Genomic DNA, 16,191 nt, shown 5'->3' with positions numbered 1-16,191 from the left:
TCTTTTCCTTATGGATTTAAACTCTAGTCAAACCATAATTCTAAGAGGCAAATATTTTCCTCAATAACCTTAAGATGGCATTTTTATGTGCCAGTATGAAAAGGACAATTGGTCCTACATCTATCTTTTCTTTTTATTTGATCCCATATTCTTCAATACTGATGGTAATCATGGTCAATGCCATTTTGAAATGTTAATGGTAGCTGTGATTTATTGAGTTCCTGCTACATACCAGGCTTGGGGGGTGGGGGGGATGGTTCTAGCTCCTTAGAGCATACATTTTAGAGACACCTGAATGTAAAGAGTGTAAGTACTGAGTCTTGCCCTGGGTAAGTTACTTAAACTCTTTGAATTCCATTTTCCTCCGTTCGTGGAAAGGAGAAAATAGTGCTTACCTCAAATGTTGTGTTTGGAGCATCATAAGCACTCAAATAATGATGGCTAATATTATCATTACTTCATAAGTGAAAAAGCCTGAACTGCAGACAGGTAAGGGACGTGCCTGAGCTGGGGCAGGTGGAGGAGCAAGAACAACCTGACTGCACAGGCTTTCCTTCCTGCAGGTCTTCAGGCTGACTGTCCTCGCTGTGACCTGACTCCTTCCTGCAGGTCTTCAGGCTGACTGTCCTCGCTGTGACGTGACTCCGAGTCACCCCTGAGCAGGGCAAATGCAGGTGATTGCCCTGAGGCTCAGCCTCTCTCCACTCTATACTTAATTTTTGAGGAAGAACTCTTTGACTTCCATAGCCCTCGTAGGGAAGTGGTAGAAATGCTCACTTCCCCATGCCAGTTCAGGCCTCTTTCTGTGGACCACTTGGGAATTGCTGAAATGGGGAAGTGAGCTTTGGTAACCACTTCTCCACCCACCACTGGGAGTCCTAGACGACTGGAACTGGGCAGGGGAAAGGGATGGGGGTAGGGCCGGGAGAGGGGCAGCATTTCTGTTCCTTAAAGCCATAGCTCTAAGTCGCTTCAGAAACTTGGACTCACAGTCAGAGGAAATTATATAGATAGTGCTGTTCAGCCACCTCTTTTCCATTAGGTCACTTATAAACTTGCCTAGAATTTACCCAATCAAATGAGAAAGCATAAACTCTACATGTATGATTAATTTTGACCTGGCCCTTCTCATTTACTAGATTGTATGGGCCCTTAGAGCAGGCAGGACCCACTTCTACTCTTCAGCAAATCCGATTTAAGCTTTGCAAGCCTCTTCAGCATCTAATAGTCAGAGCTCCCACTTTTTTCTGTGTTAACTCAATCCTTATAAACACCCTAGCACTTTATTTTTATTACAGTCTCTCTTTTTTAAGTGAGAAAATAGGCAGAGGGGGTTAATTAAATTAGTGAGGATCCAAGCCAATGAGGTTAACACCAGACCAATCCTCCATATAACCATATTATTCTGCCTCTGACTCCTTAATGCTCACAGTCAACCTATTTTACAGAGAAGCAAAGTGATTTATAGAAAGGCATAGCAACTTGTCCAAAGCCCAGAGCACAGAGGGAGGAGGGCCAGCATGTGAAGATGAGCAGTCTGGTCTCCGAGCGCACACATATGGTATGGTATGGTATGGTATGGTATGGTATGGTATGGTATGGTATGGTATGGTATGGCATGGCATGGCATGGTATGGTATGGTATGGTATGGTATGGTATGGTATGGTATTATATTTTCTTGTCATGTATTTTCTTGTGTTATATTATGTTTTTTATTATGGCATGGACACTTAACACAAGATCTACCCTCTTAACAAACTTTTGAGTGTACAACATAGTATTGCTAATTGTAGGTACAATGTTGTAGAACAGCTCTCTAGACAATATTCACCTTGCATAACTAACATTTTATGCCTGTGAACACTCAAGCTCTCCACTATACTGCCTCCTTGAATCAGTAGGAGTGCAGAAAAATTTTACTACATGTCATTGAAAATATTATTATAAATTGCCACTTAGTTTTGTCCCCTAATATTCAGTCTCTACAGAGCCCACAGTTATGGAAGATGTGGACCCTGCAGACATGAAACCTGTTGTCCCTGCCAGCAAAAGCCTCGTTATTCTGGGCAAACCTTAACTTATAGTTTAGTTATCTTGGAAAGGAAATTCTGAGTAGAGAGTCTTAAAAATGGGATAATGAGGAAATAAGTTGTTTTCATGATACTAGCTGAAAAACAATTTCCACTTTCATAAGCTATTGAAATAAGAAGCAATACTTTCCCTTATGTAATAAAACACTTCGTCAGGGTGCAAACTAACCTGCATTTGAATAATATTGCAGTTACCCACGCAGCGGGTGGTACTAATCCAGATCCCCCTTCTAGACAAAGGCACTCATTCCCCTATCAGAGAGAGCCACCTCACTCAACCCAAGATTATACCTTCTCCCTGACAGCCTTGTGCATCTCACTAGGGATACACCTGGGACAGCCCTGAAAGGTCATTTTCTATCCAGAGCTCCCTTACTCTTGGTACAGGCATCTGTCACAACATCGCACTTTAACGTCTCCTCCTGTCCAATCCTGCTTGCCTTTCATTCTTGGAGATGTTGCAGAGAACACTGTACATGCAAATCTCAGGGTGTTAGGATCTGTTTCCTGGGAACAGGCCTGGAACAGCTGATATCAGGTGTGACTCTAGGAAGCTGACTCTAAAACGAGATTTGGGAAGACTTCTGCTTCAAAAGGAGATGAAGTTACAGAGAGTGAATTTAGCCTCTCACATGCAATAACTAATAAAGAAAATAAAATATATGACAACATCGGTTAATAAGCAATAAAAGGCAGTGATCCCCAAGAGGTGGAAAACAACAAAGGTGGGCTTCATCATTGTCCCGGCTTGCAGGGAGGCTCTGGCACAGTGCGGGGAACTCACGCAGAGCCTGGTGGCGCACCTGGCCTGGGGACACTGGAGTCCAGTGAGGGTAGGCAGTTGAAGTTTCCTGAACAAAGTATGTGGAGGGGAGAGTGGCAGGGAGGACACCCTCGGAGGCCAGACCCTCAGTGTCACCTGAGTACGGATCTGCGCATGCTCACGAGGAAATGCTCTGAGACCACAGAAAGACCCACATGAAAGGGTTCAAAGCGCACCTTCTCTGAGCTCACATGAGCCTGTTCTCACGAGCATGACTGGAAAAACCTCATAGTTCACAGGAAACGGGGTATGAAGTTTTGCCCCCTCAGTAGTGGGAGAAATCTTATCTTAGACTAAATGCTTCACTGGTCCCATCTAATAAACCTTAAAAACAGGACCTGAACTGATCAAACTATTTCTAAGTAAGTCAATAGCTTCACTGAACAAACCTTAAGGATATTTATGAGGGATATAAAAATAACCAGCACCCAACAGGTAAAACTAAAAATGAATGCTGTTCAATAAAAATTCTTAGGCATAAAAAGAAGTAGGAAAATACATCCCATTAAAAGGAACAAGATCAAACCATTTAAAATGACTCAGCAAAAATATGGATGGTGGAATAAGCATACAGAACATTAAAATACTTACAGCTGTATGCCATATGTTTAAGAAGCTATGTTAAGTTCATCTTCAGAACATCTAAAGCTGCAAATACAATGTCGATGTTGAAAAACTACACTGGATGGAAATAATGGCAGATCAGATATTCCAGAAGAACAGATTAGCAAATTTGAAGACAACAACAGAAACAACTTAAAATAAAAAGGAGGAGAAAAATGATTTAGCAAAGAAGAATAGAGCATCAGAGAACTATCGAACAACTTCAAGTGGACTAATATATGTGGAGTTGGAGTCTCTTGAACAGACAGGGAAGGTACGTGGGTAGGAGAAAAAGATATGGAAAAATGATTGAAAATTTTCCAAATTTTATAAAAGCTATAAATCCCAGAAGCTCAATAAACCCTAAGTCTAATGAACATTAAAAAAAAATAAAACTACATCCAAAGACATTTATAATCAAATTGATTAAAATCACAGTAAAAGGGAAAATCTTAAAATAGAATTTCAGGGCTGACCCACGGGTCAGAGTCTGTCACCAGTGCTAGACGGAGCATTGACGTCCCTGACATGAAATCGCACTGCTACTGTTCAACTTTGACCTGTGGTAAACTAGGACGGTATTAGCGTAAGAGGATGCACTGACAGGTACATGTCAGGCCTATGACAGCTTGGGGAAACAGCAATTATAAAGACACTGGAGGTCTGTTGCCATCTTAAAAATATGAACTATAATTATAATAACTTTTAATGACCTATTTATCACCTATGCCATTTATCACCTATGCCATTTCTGGGTCAGTTTCAGTTGATTTATATTTTCTCCTTGTAATGGGGAATATTTTTCCTGCTTATTTGATACATTTTTTTTAGCTACAAGACATTGTAAATTTTACCTTGTGTGATGCTACTATCATATCTATGAATAATAATATTTCTTTCTTTTGCAACTTTCACTTAATTGTATTTTTATGGAGATTTAATTTATCTGGAGAATTAATTTTATGCTTTGGGCATTCCTCAGTGGAGTCATAAGATTTGGTTCTTGCCCCTGAAGAACGTATAATCCTGTGGTGCAAACAGAAACTAGAACCGATACAAGACAGCACAATGATTTCTATAGAAAAGATGTGGACCAAGCAATGGAAGCCCCATGTGAAGATATCCAAGGGACTGTCCTCAGTGCGCTGGACTGGAAACGAGTATCTAGCTGAGGTCAAGGACACATGGGCACAGGACAGAGGAGTGACAACTTCAGGATCGTAGAGCAGCCCTGGGTGACTTGCTGCAGCAAGAAGGTGTGAACAGCGAGAGAGAGGTGGTTGCTCTCAGAGGCCCAGCAAAGAGTGAGAGAGGAGACGAAAGAACCCTGGAACCAACATCCCTGCTTGGTCACTTGTGCACAGAAATGCCACCAAATTAATTTAAAACATTATATGGAGACAGTATAGCATGACTTGATTGGCATGTTGACTTGGGTTTCAACCCAGCTCCATTACATACTATTTACACTCTCTGAACCTCATTGTACTCATCTAAAAAATGGTTATAACTGATTATTGTGGTGATTGATTGAGATACTTATTAAATACAAAACAAAACAGCATAGTTATTCTCCTATATACACCATTGCTTATCCATATGAAAGTCCTAAAATAACTTGGGTTGCACAGAATTTTGTGTTATGATGATCTATAAGGGCTTCAAAATATTTCAAAGATTTGGGGGAGGGTAAAAAATAGTTTGAACTATAATTTTAAGATGGGCATTACAAGGAAAAAAATAAGGTTTCATATTATAATAAGGTTTATATTTACTCCAAAAAATCTTCACCTTACATAACTGGTTAAGATCATTAAAAGTTATTCTCTCTCCACTTAATTTCTAGTAGCTCTTTACATCTATGAAGTTTGTTCAATTTTCCACATATTGATATCTCATATATCTTATGAATGTTATTTATACAAAAAAATTAACATTTATAAATATATCTTAGTGTTTAAAAATGAAGACTTTAAAATTAATCAAAAGTATGGTGCAGGGGGAAAGTTTAAAATATTCCCTTAAAAATACTCTTTTATTATAAAAGTATTAATTTTGGAATTATAAAAGTGTAAAGACAAGAAAAAATCTATACTTCCATCTTCCAGAAATTACATTCAATAACATTTTGATGTATGGAGCCTTCTCATTATATACACAACAATTTTGTAAAATGGAGACTATACTATTTTTTTTTTTTTTCGGTTTGTTATGTTGCCAATATTTGCCCATGTCATTTAATAATTTTTAGTAGTTGTGTAGTAAACCATCATTTGAATATACTTAACCATTGTTTTGTTGTTGGACATTTAGGTTATTTCTTTTTTTTTTTTATCCTCACCCGAGGATATTCTTCCATTTTTTGCTCAGGTAGAGTGGGAGGGAGAGAGAGGAACAGAGAGAGAGAGAGAAACATCGACGTGAAAGGGACACATCGAGTGGCTGCCACCCGCACAACCGACCAGGGCCGGGGACAAACTGCAACCGAGGTACGCGCCCTTAGCGGGAACCGAACCCGGGTCTCTCAGGACCGCAGGCCGACGCTCTTACCGCTGAGCCAAACCGGCCAGGGCTAGGTTATTTCTTATATTTAATTAATATGAAACCAGGCTGATGAAATACAGGGCAGTACAGACTAACAGGAATGGGCAGGAATGGGGAACTGGAGGGCTCTAGGGGCACCTCTGAGGGGTTTTGGATAAGTCATTTCTCCTCTCTGAGTTCCAGTTTCCTCACTTAAGAAATTGTCAGGCTGGACTAGATGGAGTTTCAGATCCTTTTTAGTGCTAACACAAACACCAGCACTCCCAGGATTAAAAATCACTTTGGTGGGGAAGGTCTTAGTAGAGTGCTTCAGTGGAGAACCGATCGACTTGAAGAGAGCATCAGGGCTTACACTTTGTGGTTGTTTGCAGAACTAAAGCAGCAAGAAGTGAGCATTTGTACTGGGAACAGTGGGAGAGCATCGAAACACTCCGGACTGGGCCAGCCCTCCGCTCTCCTCTGAGCGCTCAGGACGACTGGTACCGCCCTTGTCATCGGCCTTAGGTTTCAAGCGTGTGTTTGCCAGCGAAGGATGATTCTTACAAGTGTGATTGGGCACGTCACCCTGTTTGTGCCTATTTTCAGCTTTATAGACGAGTTTTTGTAAAAAACAATTTAAAAATGCACATTAATTTAAAGATAACATTTAAAGTAAATGTGTTTCATTGAGTCTTTTTTTAATGAAACTAAAGTGAAAGACTGGAAGAAGAAGGCATTAGATAATAAATGTTCTGTTTAATAACTAGATCCACTCGTTCTTTCATTTAAGGACTATTTATTGAACATTTACTATGTTCCAGTCTCGGTTTCAGGGGATGGAAAGAGAGAGCAGCTCAGCCCTCGGTCTCATGAACTTACATTCTAGGTGAGAAAGACAGACAATAAACATATACAAAAATATATTGTGTTGTTACAGATGTCAGATGGGGCCAGTTACTAAGCGCGAGAAAGGAATTAGGGTAAAGGAAATAGGAAATCGGGAACTAGGGAGGAAGCTGATATTTTACATGGTGGGCACAGGAATGGCTCCTCTGATAATGTGACATTTGAAGGGAGACCTGGTGTGTAAGAGATCAAGCCATGCAGACCTCTGAGGCGAAGAGTATTCTAGGCAAGGTCAGTAGAAAGAGCTTTCTGAGGTAAGAGGGTATGTGGTGTGTTCTATGCCTCCATGAGCAGAGCAAACAAAGCAAGGAGGAAAGTTGTACAACGTGAAGAGAGGTGGTGGAGCGGCAGATCCTAGAGGCCCCTGTGGGGAACACTGCATTTGTTCTGAGTCAAATGGAAGCAATTAGAAGAATTGGGACAGGGAATTGACATGATGTGATTTAGGCTTTAAAGCAATCTTTAGGGATGCTGTGATGAAAATAAGCATGGGTGGGCATTGAGGGGTAAGGAGGGCAAAAGCTGAGAAAAGTCGTTACAACGCTACTATGGCAATTCAGACAAATGCAATATTGTCTACACTGCAGATGTGTAGAATGGTGACAGTGGACTGACCCTCAGTGAATTTGAAGGTATAGATAAAATGATATGCTGATAGAGTGATGTGGGATATGAGATAAAAGGGAATAAAAGGATGACAGTAAGGATTTTGTCTTGAGCAACTTAAAAAATGAAACTGCCATCCTCTGAAATGAGATAAACTTTGGAGCATTAGCTTTTGAGAGAAAATGAGTTTAGTTTTGAACATGCTCAGTGTGAATGGCCTACTAGAAACACAATAGAGAGTTCACAGAGGCAGTTAGATATGTGAGTCTGGACTTCAGGGGGCTGTCTAACTGGAGATAAAAATATGGGGGTCATCCGCATAAGTAATTTCCCTGAATTACTTTACCCATTCCCATAAAAATATATTTTTAATATAACTGGAATGTAAGGAAACAAACTTAATTAGGTCAGAAAATAATTAAGAAGGGTTTTTGCTGGAGTCTTCTGGGAAGAAAAATCACCCTGGTTATTATTTTTAAGTCAATTCATGTTGCTTAGATGAAATTTTGGAACAATGTCTTTTATTGCTTTAGATGATGACTCTAGTTTATGATAAACATTGCTCTACTGTTCTTGCTCCACACAGAGCAACTGTTGACTTAAATGAAATTTGTATTAGCAAGGAGGTTTCACATGTAAGCATTGTATTGTCGACCTGGAATGGTCTTAACGACCTTGTTTAACCTATGAGTTGCCTTTACAGAAGTCCAAAAGACAGAGTTCCCAAAGTCTTTCAGTTAGTATACTTATTAATCATTTACTTAATACAGCAAATATTTACTGAGTACTAGGTGCTGGGTGATGTTTGAAGGGTTGAAGATAAAACAGTCAACAATAAAAACAGACTCTGTTACATAAAATTTACAGTCCCCTCAGGAGAGCTACAAAACAAATTAACATGAGGATGTCCCATATGACACATAATGAATAAATGCCATGAAGAAAAATGAATAAGGATAAAGGTAGGTGATAAATCATTTATTATTCAAATGGGTACAATTTTTTAAAACAAAAAGAGTTGAAAGCTGGATGCGATGCAAGGCCAGCAGGCATAAGCAGGGGGTGTCTAGCCTGAGCTAATCAAAATGTAAAGTCGCCCAGAAAAATTGGACATGATGAGGTGGTGAGTCATGTTTATTCCACATAAAGTGGTCAAGAGTAGGGTGATATGGTGACATCTGAAGAGCGACCTGAAGACAGCCAAGAAAAGAGGCACGGGTATATTTGGAATACACTGTTTCAAACAAGGGAAACAACAATGAAAGTCTCTGAGGAGGGAGGCATTGAAGAAACAGCAAAGAGGTCAGTGTGTTGCTAGAGAGGAAACAAGGGTAACAATTTCTTGGAGGCCATGAGGCAGAATGATGTAGGACTTTTCAGGTTATTAAACATATTTAGGTTTACTATGCTTGAAAAAAGAAGCCATTTTTTTTTAGCTATGAAATGAGGAGTGACATTATCTAACTTTTATTTTGGTAATAATAATCTGGCTGCTCCATTGAAAATATATTGAAGTGGAGTCTGAATTTAAAATAATACCATTTACAATGTCAGCAAGAAGAAATAGTAATAAATTTTTGAAAAGCTATATATGGCTTCCACCTGAAAATTTTATTGCTAAAGTTAAAGGAAGACCCAAATAAATGGAAAAATACATCATATTCATAGGTTAGAACACTCAATATTATAAAAATGTCAATTTCCTCCAAAATTTTATAGAATCAATGCATTTTCCATAAAACTCTAGGAGGTTATTTTTTGGTATAAATTGACAATCTGGTACTGATGTTTATATCAAAATGCCAATGACCTAGAATAATATCTATCTATCTCTATCTATCTATCGATATCTCATTCATTTTAAATTTAACCAATTTGGAAGAATTTTTATTTGAAGAATTACTATAAAACCATAATAATTATTGATATGGAAAAAAATTCATTAATCAAAATAGGAACTCCAGGAATAGATACATATACAAGGAAATGTGGTTTAACATAATTTTACAAACGTACCAATTAAACTTAATGTGGATAGAAAAGATTGTATGTGTTTTTCAACATATAGTACCAGAACTGCATGTCTATACAGAAAATACTGTAACTTAATCAATACATCACTTTACATACAAAAATGAACTCAAGATGGAATGTAGATCTAAACAATAAATTTCATCTAAAAGGTTTCTTAAAGAGAATATTAGACAATATATTTGCCACCTTTAGGTAGTCAAAGACTTTTTAGAGCACAGAAATAACTAACCATAATAAAAATGTGATAAATTAAACTTCATTCCAATTAAAAACTTCTGCTCAAAAATAGTCATTATTAAGAAGAATTAAAAGGCAAGACTTAATGGGATAAATGCATTGCAATATATTTATGCAACAAAATACTTTTATTTAAAATATATAAAGAATTTTTTAAATTCAACAATAAAAAGATGACAAACAATAAAAATTAGCATACACTTTTGACATTCACAAAATAAAGTACATAAATGGCTAATAAGCACAGTCATTAGGGTAGTGTAAATTAAAACTCAATGAGATAAAATGAGTAGCTACAGATTTTCTACAATGCTGACACTAGAAAAAAAAAGTTATAAATAATATATTGGATTATTCTATGTCAACCTGGTTAAACTGAGGACTACATTTCTCAGAATTTTATTTCCTGTTTTAGATTTGTTCAAAAGAGTTACTTGTGTATGACTTAAAGCATATAAATAAAGCAGTGGTCACTACTGTCAAAAGTTTATTGGTGTCAGGTTTAGTACCAGAGTGATTCAGCTGCATCCACTGGGTCACAGTATGATCTTATTTTGCCAAATTGTTCAAGTTTTCATCCAGCTGATCAACAGTAGTCGTCCCAATTCTACCATCAGATGCTTGACTGTGGACCTACAAAAATGGTAGCTACACAAAGGCAACAGTTATCCACAGAGCTTGCCATAAACGTCCTCTTCTTTGTCCTACTGCAGTGGCTGGACGTGCCTGTTTCTCAGAAGTCCTTGCAAGCTCTAACTCATCTACCTGCACCAGTACCATAGGTAGACTTGTTAGTGACTCTTTTCCTGATCCTTCTAAAACCTGTCCATTTAGTCCATCCAGTCTCACTTTTGTGTAAGGTTTAATTTCTCTAGTAAATGCTTTGTTCCAGTAACACTCATGTTAGCTCTGCTTCCCTGGCTAACCCTTGATTACTATAGTTCTTGACACTTCATCTGCATTTGGATCTGATTTAGCTGAAGATCCTCAACTCTGAGTCTGATGACATCATTGAAATGAAGCTTTTGGGAGTTCTGGAATGAGAATACTTATCATTTTCATGTGAAGAGAATAAAAATGATTTGTGGCCAAAGGGCAGATTGTGGTAGATTGCAAAAAGGCCTCAAATACTTTCTGTCCCTGTAGCAGTACTTTCTTCCGGTGTAACCTTTCAGTTCTTCCTATTAAAGGTGGAGTCTATTTCTTCACCCACTAAATATGTTCTTGGTCATGAGACTTTCTTTGGCTATTGAAACATTAGCAAACATGAGCCAAGCAAAGGATTAGAAAGTGAAAATGTATTAGAGCTTGCTTGTTCTTGCTGATTTTGCAAGCCAGCTGCCATGTGGATGACTCCTCTCTAGACTTGGAAACACACAAGGCCGAGCAGTGCCTGTCCTCCCAGCGGACGATGAGATAACCACCAAGACACAAGGGCCATCCTAGGCCATCCAGTTCCAATCCGCTGGCTAGAGCAGTGTTATTTTATGACTCTAAGTTAAGTAGATGTTTATTATGAAGCAAAAACCAACAAATACAAATATTGAATGTTGAGAGGAGGCCAAGCAACTGCAGTTCTAAGTCACTGACAATGGGGAACAATTCTAGAAAACTATTCGGCAGTTTCTTATAAAGTTGAACACACATATAACTTAATAGCCAGCAATTCCAGAATTAGCTATTTACCTAAAAGAAATGAAAACACATGGTCACATAAATATGTGTAAAAGAAAGTACAGAGTAGTTCTATTTATAATAGCAAAAATTAGAAATAACCTAAATGTCCATCAGTAGAACAAACAAAATATGATAACTCCAGTAATACAATTCAGAAATAAAAAGGAATGAAGTATAGATACATGCATAGATAAATCATAAAAACATTAGGTTTAGTGAAAGAAGCAAAATATGAGTATTTACTATGTAATCCTACATATATGAGGTTCCAGGAGAAATGCATAAGGAAATAGAAGTATGGAAGTAATGCTACAGTTAGTCCCCTTTTTTCCATGAGGGCTACTTTGTAAGTGGATGCCCGAAACCACAGATAGGACTGAACTCTATACAAACTGTTTTTTCCTGTATATACATATCTATAATAAAGTTTAATTTATAAATGTGTTATGTTAAGGGATTAACCATAATAATAATATAGAATAATTATAACATATTCTGTAATAAAAGTTATGTGAATGTGGTCTCTCTCAAAATATCTTATTGAACTGTACTCAGTGATGGTTATCGTACATTTTTACTGTCTTGCTCAACATGACACAGCCAGCAGTTTCTGCTGAAAGCCGCCCCCAGAACACAGGTTCCAAGTCCAAGCGCATGGCGACACTCAGTGGACCACATGGAAAAGGTGTCTTGTCAATCCACAGAAAGGTGTTGGCGTTCAACTCCACTCCGGGTTCCGAGATCAAATCCAACCACCTGAGAGACAAACCAACTCAACGTTATACCGCCAATTCATTCGGATTAAATATTGAACAAAAACTCCCAAACTGTGGAGGACAGACTGGTCCAAGCCGTGACCTTTGCCTGACCCACGAGCTGGACCAGGGCCAAAATGGGGGGCTGGCTTTCTGCAGCCAGTTAGACCGATGGTAAGGATGTTCAGTCTGACACGAATCAGCCCCTCCGCGGCCTCCTGCCATGTGCTGCCTCTTGGAACAGGGCCTTGTCCTGACCTGCTCACACACGTGACTATCTCCCCCTTTATAGAATTTCTGTTGGTGCCTGTCAAGTGGCATGGGGGTCTCTTCTGTGCTTCAGTTGCCCAAGTTGGCCCTCGTCTGTAAGTTTCCCGTAATAAACTCTATTAAGGAGCCGACTGGAGCGGCCAGTCTGACTTGGGCCCTTCCCTGCTCTCTGCTGATGAAGGTAGATTTCAGGCTCAGAATCTTCCGCGGGGTCTGCCTGAACTAACCGAAATGACCTTCAAATGTGAACTAACACACAGCGATTTCTCGTCACAGTTTACTCAATCTGAAGTGTTTTTTTGCACATCTAAGCAATGCTGCAGTGAAGAGGCTTCTCTGTATTCTCCCTTGTACACATAGGCACGTTTATCCTGGGTTGATAGTGAGGGCAAATACAAATGAAAAATATGGCTTAATTCTCCTGTTGAAATTAAGGCAAGAGACCTGACCCACCCCTGCCGCCTCCCTACCGTTTTGGAGAGTATTTACTTTCAAACCAGGTTCTTTCTCTCTTGGTGTGTGAAAATGATGTATGAAGATCATTTTTAAAAAGCTAAATAAGCCTCTGCCAGCTTTCTCAAGGACCTTGAAGCCATCTTTTAGAAATATAATTATCAAGGGAGATGGGACCCTTATTTCCCAGTGTCTTGGAAGGGGAGGAGCATAACTTTGAGAGGAGCCTCCCACCAACTTGCAAAACTACTTCATGCCCTAAAGAGAGAAGTTTCTTTTTCCTTTGGATAAAGCCAATTAGCTAACACAGATAGTCACCAATTATCAAGCCAGTTTAGGATGAACTGTGCGTGACAAATGGCTGCTGGCAAGCCCCGTTACCTGAGGGCTATTGTTTACCTTGAGAATTGGCGTGGAAGGAGTTGTGTCTGCTCGGCTCCTGAAGGGCCTTTGCAACCTCTCCGAGGACTGCCTGTGATGCCAACGGTCTGGTCTCACGCTTTCCCAGTGATAACTCTGCTTTCCCTCTCTTCTACCTTTTGGGAGAGGTTTTCTGAGTCAGGAGATTTTGTTTTTATTATATTTTTCCAACAATAGCAATTCCACTTCCCTGCAAGACATGGTCTAAGAGTGTAAAGTGAACAGCAACACAGGAGGGAAACTTGGAGGAAGCTATCAAAACAAATCTGCTCAGCGGAGTATGAACACCTATTTTCTGGTATGCTCACCATCAGGGATACAACCAAAGCCATACATTTCTTTGTGAATCTGATAACACTTTGCTTTATTTCTTTATGCCTACTGGTTACTAAGATTTGATGCACGAATTGCCTCTTTTGTAGGATGCTAGTTTTACATTCTTTGCCTATTTTTACTAATTGTCTTATAGTTTTTACTATCCTGCTTATTAGCCCTCACTGAATAAAATGCATTTCAAATAATTTTTGTCTGTTGCTTGTTATAATTTTGCTTATATTGTCTTGCTCTACAAGATATATTCATGTACCCAAATGTATCAATTTTTTCCTCTTTGGCTTTAAGCATTTGAAGGTGCAAAAATAATTTTCTGAATCCAATATTAAAATTGTTTTTTCTATTCATGCTATTAAAAAAACAGAACTCAACTAGGTATATTTTAAAAATATAATTGGCTTTATTCAACAATATATGAATCTGCCAGCAACTCATCTAACAGACAGAAAGGCATTCTGAGATGCTGTAGAAAATGACTTTCAAAAGCGGAGGGAGCCAACCAAGATAGTTATACTAATAAAAGGTATACTGGCTTTCCTTTAGGACATGACAAGGGTCAGTCAAGAAGATTGCCTGCCTAGTGACTGATCAGGTGATTCCTGATCAACTGGTTTAAGATTCCATTTCTGGGAGAGACCGAAAGTGCAATTACATTTTGGTTTTGGTGATGTAGGGCTTAGAATAAGTGATCCCATTTTGGGACTGTTGTCCTAGTTTTAAAAGTGCTAAAGTTTCTGTAGTTTTATTTCTTGCTTTTACATTTAAATTATTAATTTCTAGGTTGTATCATTTGGGGGTATAGGCAAGAGAGATTTGAGTTACTTTCCTCCAATGGCTACCAGGTATAGTGACATGACTAGTAGCTTAGTCCAGCCTGTCAGAACTCTTAAACTTCCATTGTCTTCAGTGGATGAAAACAAGTTTATCCCGATTATTCATTGTTTAAAGACTTTTTAATAATGCTGATTTCTACATGACAATAAGGTGCTGTATTTTAAGAATGTTCATGTTTTGCCCTGGCTGGTTTGGCTCAGCGGTTAGAGCGTTGGCCTGCAGTCCGGAGAGACCCGGGTTCGGTTCCCACTAAGGGCATGTACCTCAGTTGCATTTTGTCCCCAGCCCTGGTTGGTCGTGCGGGTGGCGGCCACTCGATGTGTCCCTTTCACGTCGATGTTTCTCTCTCTGTCTCTCTTCCTCTCTCTCCCTCCCACTCTATCTGTACAAAAAATGGAAAAATGTCCTCAGGTGAGGATGAAAAAAAAAAAAAAGAATGTTCATGTTTTGAGTAATACCATAAATTTCAAATTGAATAACACTTTTAACTATTGCTACTTACTATAGGAGGATTTCAAAATTAATATCATCAGATTTTTTTAAGCAGATTTCTGAACCTCATCCTCAGAAAACTATTTTAATAAGTCTAAAATGGGGCTGGAGGATTTTCATTAAGCAATTAAGTGAATAAGACAATGTTTTCCTCTTCCCTTTAACTATTTATGCTGTTTACCCTAAATTCAAATTTTACCTTCAAGTTACAAAAACAAATTCTAGTGAGAGTCTAAGAGTAAAGCAGAGTTACTCAGTTTTACTTCTAAAGTATCTGGAATAAATAGAATAAACTAACACTGACTACAGAACTCTGAGTGATAGCTAAAAGACAATTATTTAAAGTACTGTCAATCCTTGAATGTATCCTTAAGGAGAAGAGAAGATAACTAATGTGGTAAAGATGGGCAAATTTTTTGTATTGTTTTAAGTATTACAGAAGTCCCCCTCTTTTCCCCATTGACCCTCCCGCCCCACTCCCACTCCCTTTCTGCTTCCCCCAAACTAATGTCTGTGTCTATTGGTTGTGCATATATGCATAGACATTCTCTGGTTTATCTCTTCCCATCTCCCCATCTCCCCATCCCTCTGAGGTTTGTCAGTCTGTTCCCTACTTCCATGACTCTGGATCTACTTTGTTCGACAGCTTATTTTGTTTATAGTAAACCACAAAAAGTGAGATCATGTGGTACTTTTCTTTTTCTGACTGGCTTATTTCGCTCAGCATAATACTCTCCAGGATCTTCCGTGTTGTCTCAAAGGGTAAGAGATCTTTCTTTCTTATAGCTGCATAGTATTCCATTGTGTAAGTACTTCTGATTTTTTGATTCACTGCTAAGTCAATGTAAACAATCAATACATATATTAAAATTCCAAGCAGACTTAGTCTCCTTCAGTGACTACTTCAAAAAAGCTTTATATTTCTAACATTTTTGATTTGGCACCAACATTTTATATTACTTATACTATTGGATTTCAGAAAATTTTTATAAGGTTAGAAAGGTATACTTTGTACCTAGAGTAGAAAAAAAATCTTAGAATATGACATATTTCTTAGAAAGCAAGATTTAATACAATATTTAAAAAATTAAAAGGTGTTATATTACTTAAGTGATAAGTGATATTTAAATCGGG

Source organism: Molossus molossus, unplaced genomic scaffold (assembly GCF_014108415.1).
Source record: "Molossus molossus isolate mMolMol1 unplaced genomic scaffold, mMolMol1.p scaffold_m16_p_8, whole genome shotgun sequence".
In the NCBI taxonomy this organism is placed as follows: Eukaryota; Metazoa; Chordata; class Mammalia; order Chiroptera; family Molossidae; genus Molossus; species Molossus molossus.
This window is presented reverse-complemented; position numbering follows the sequence as displayed.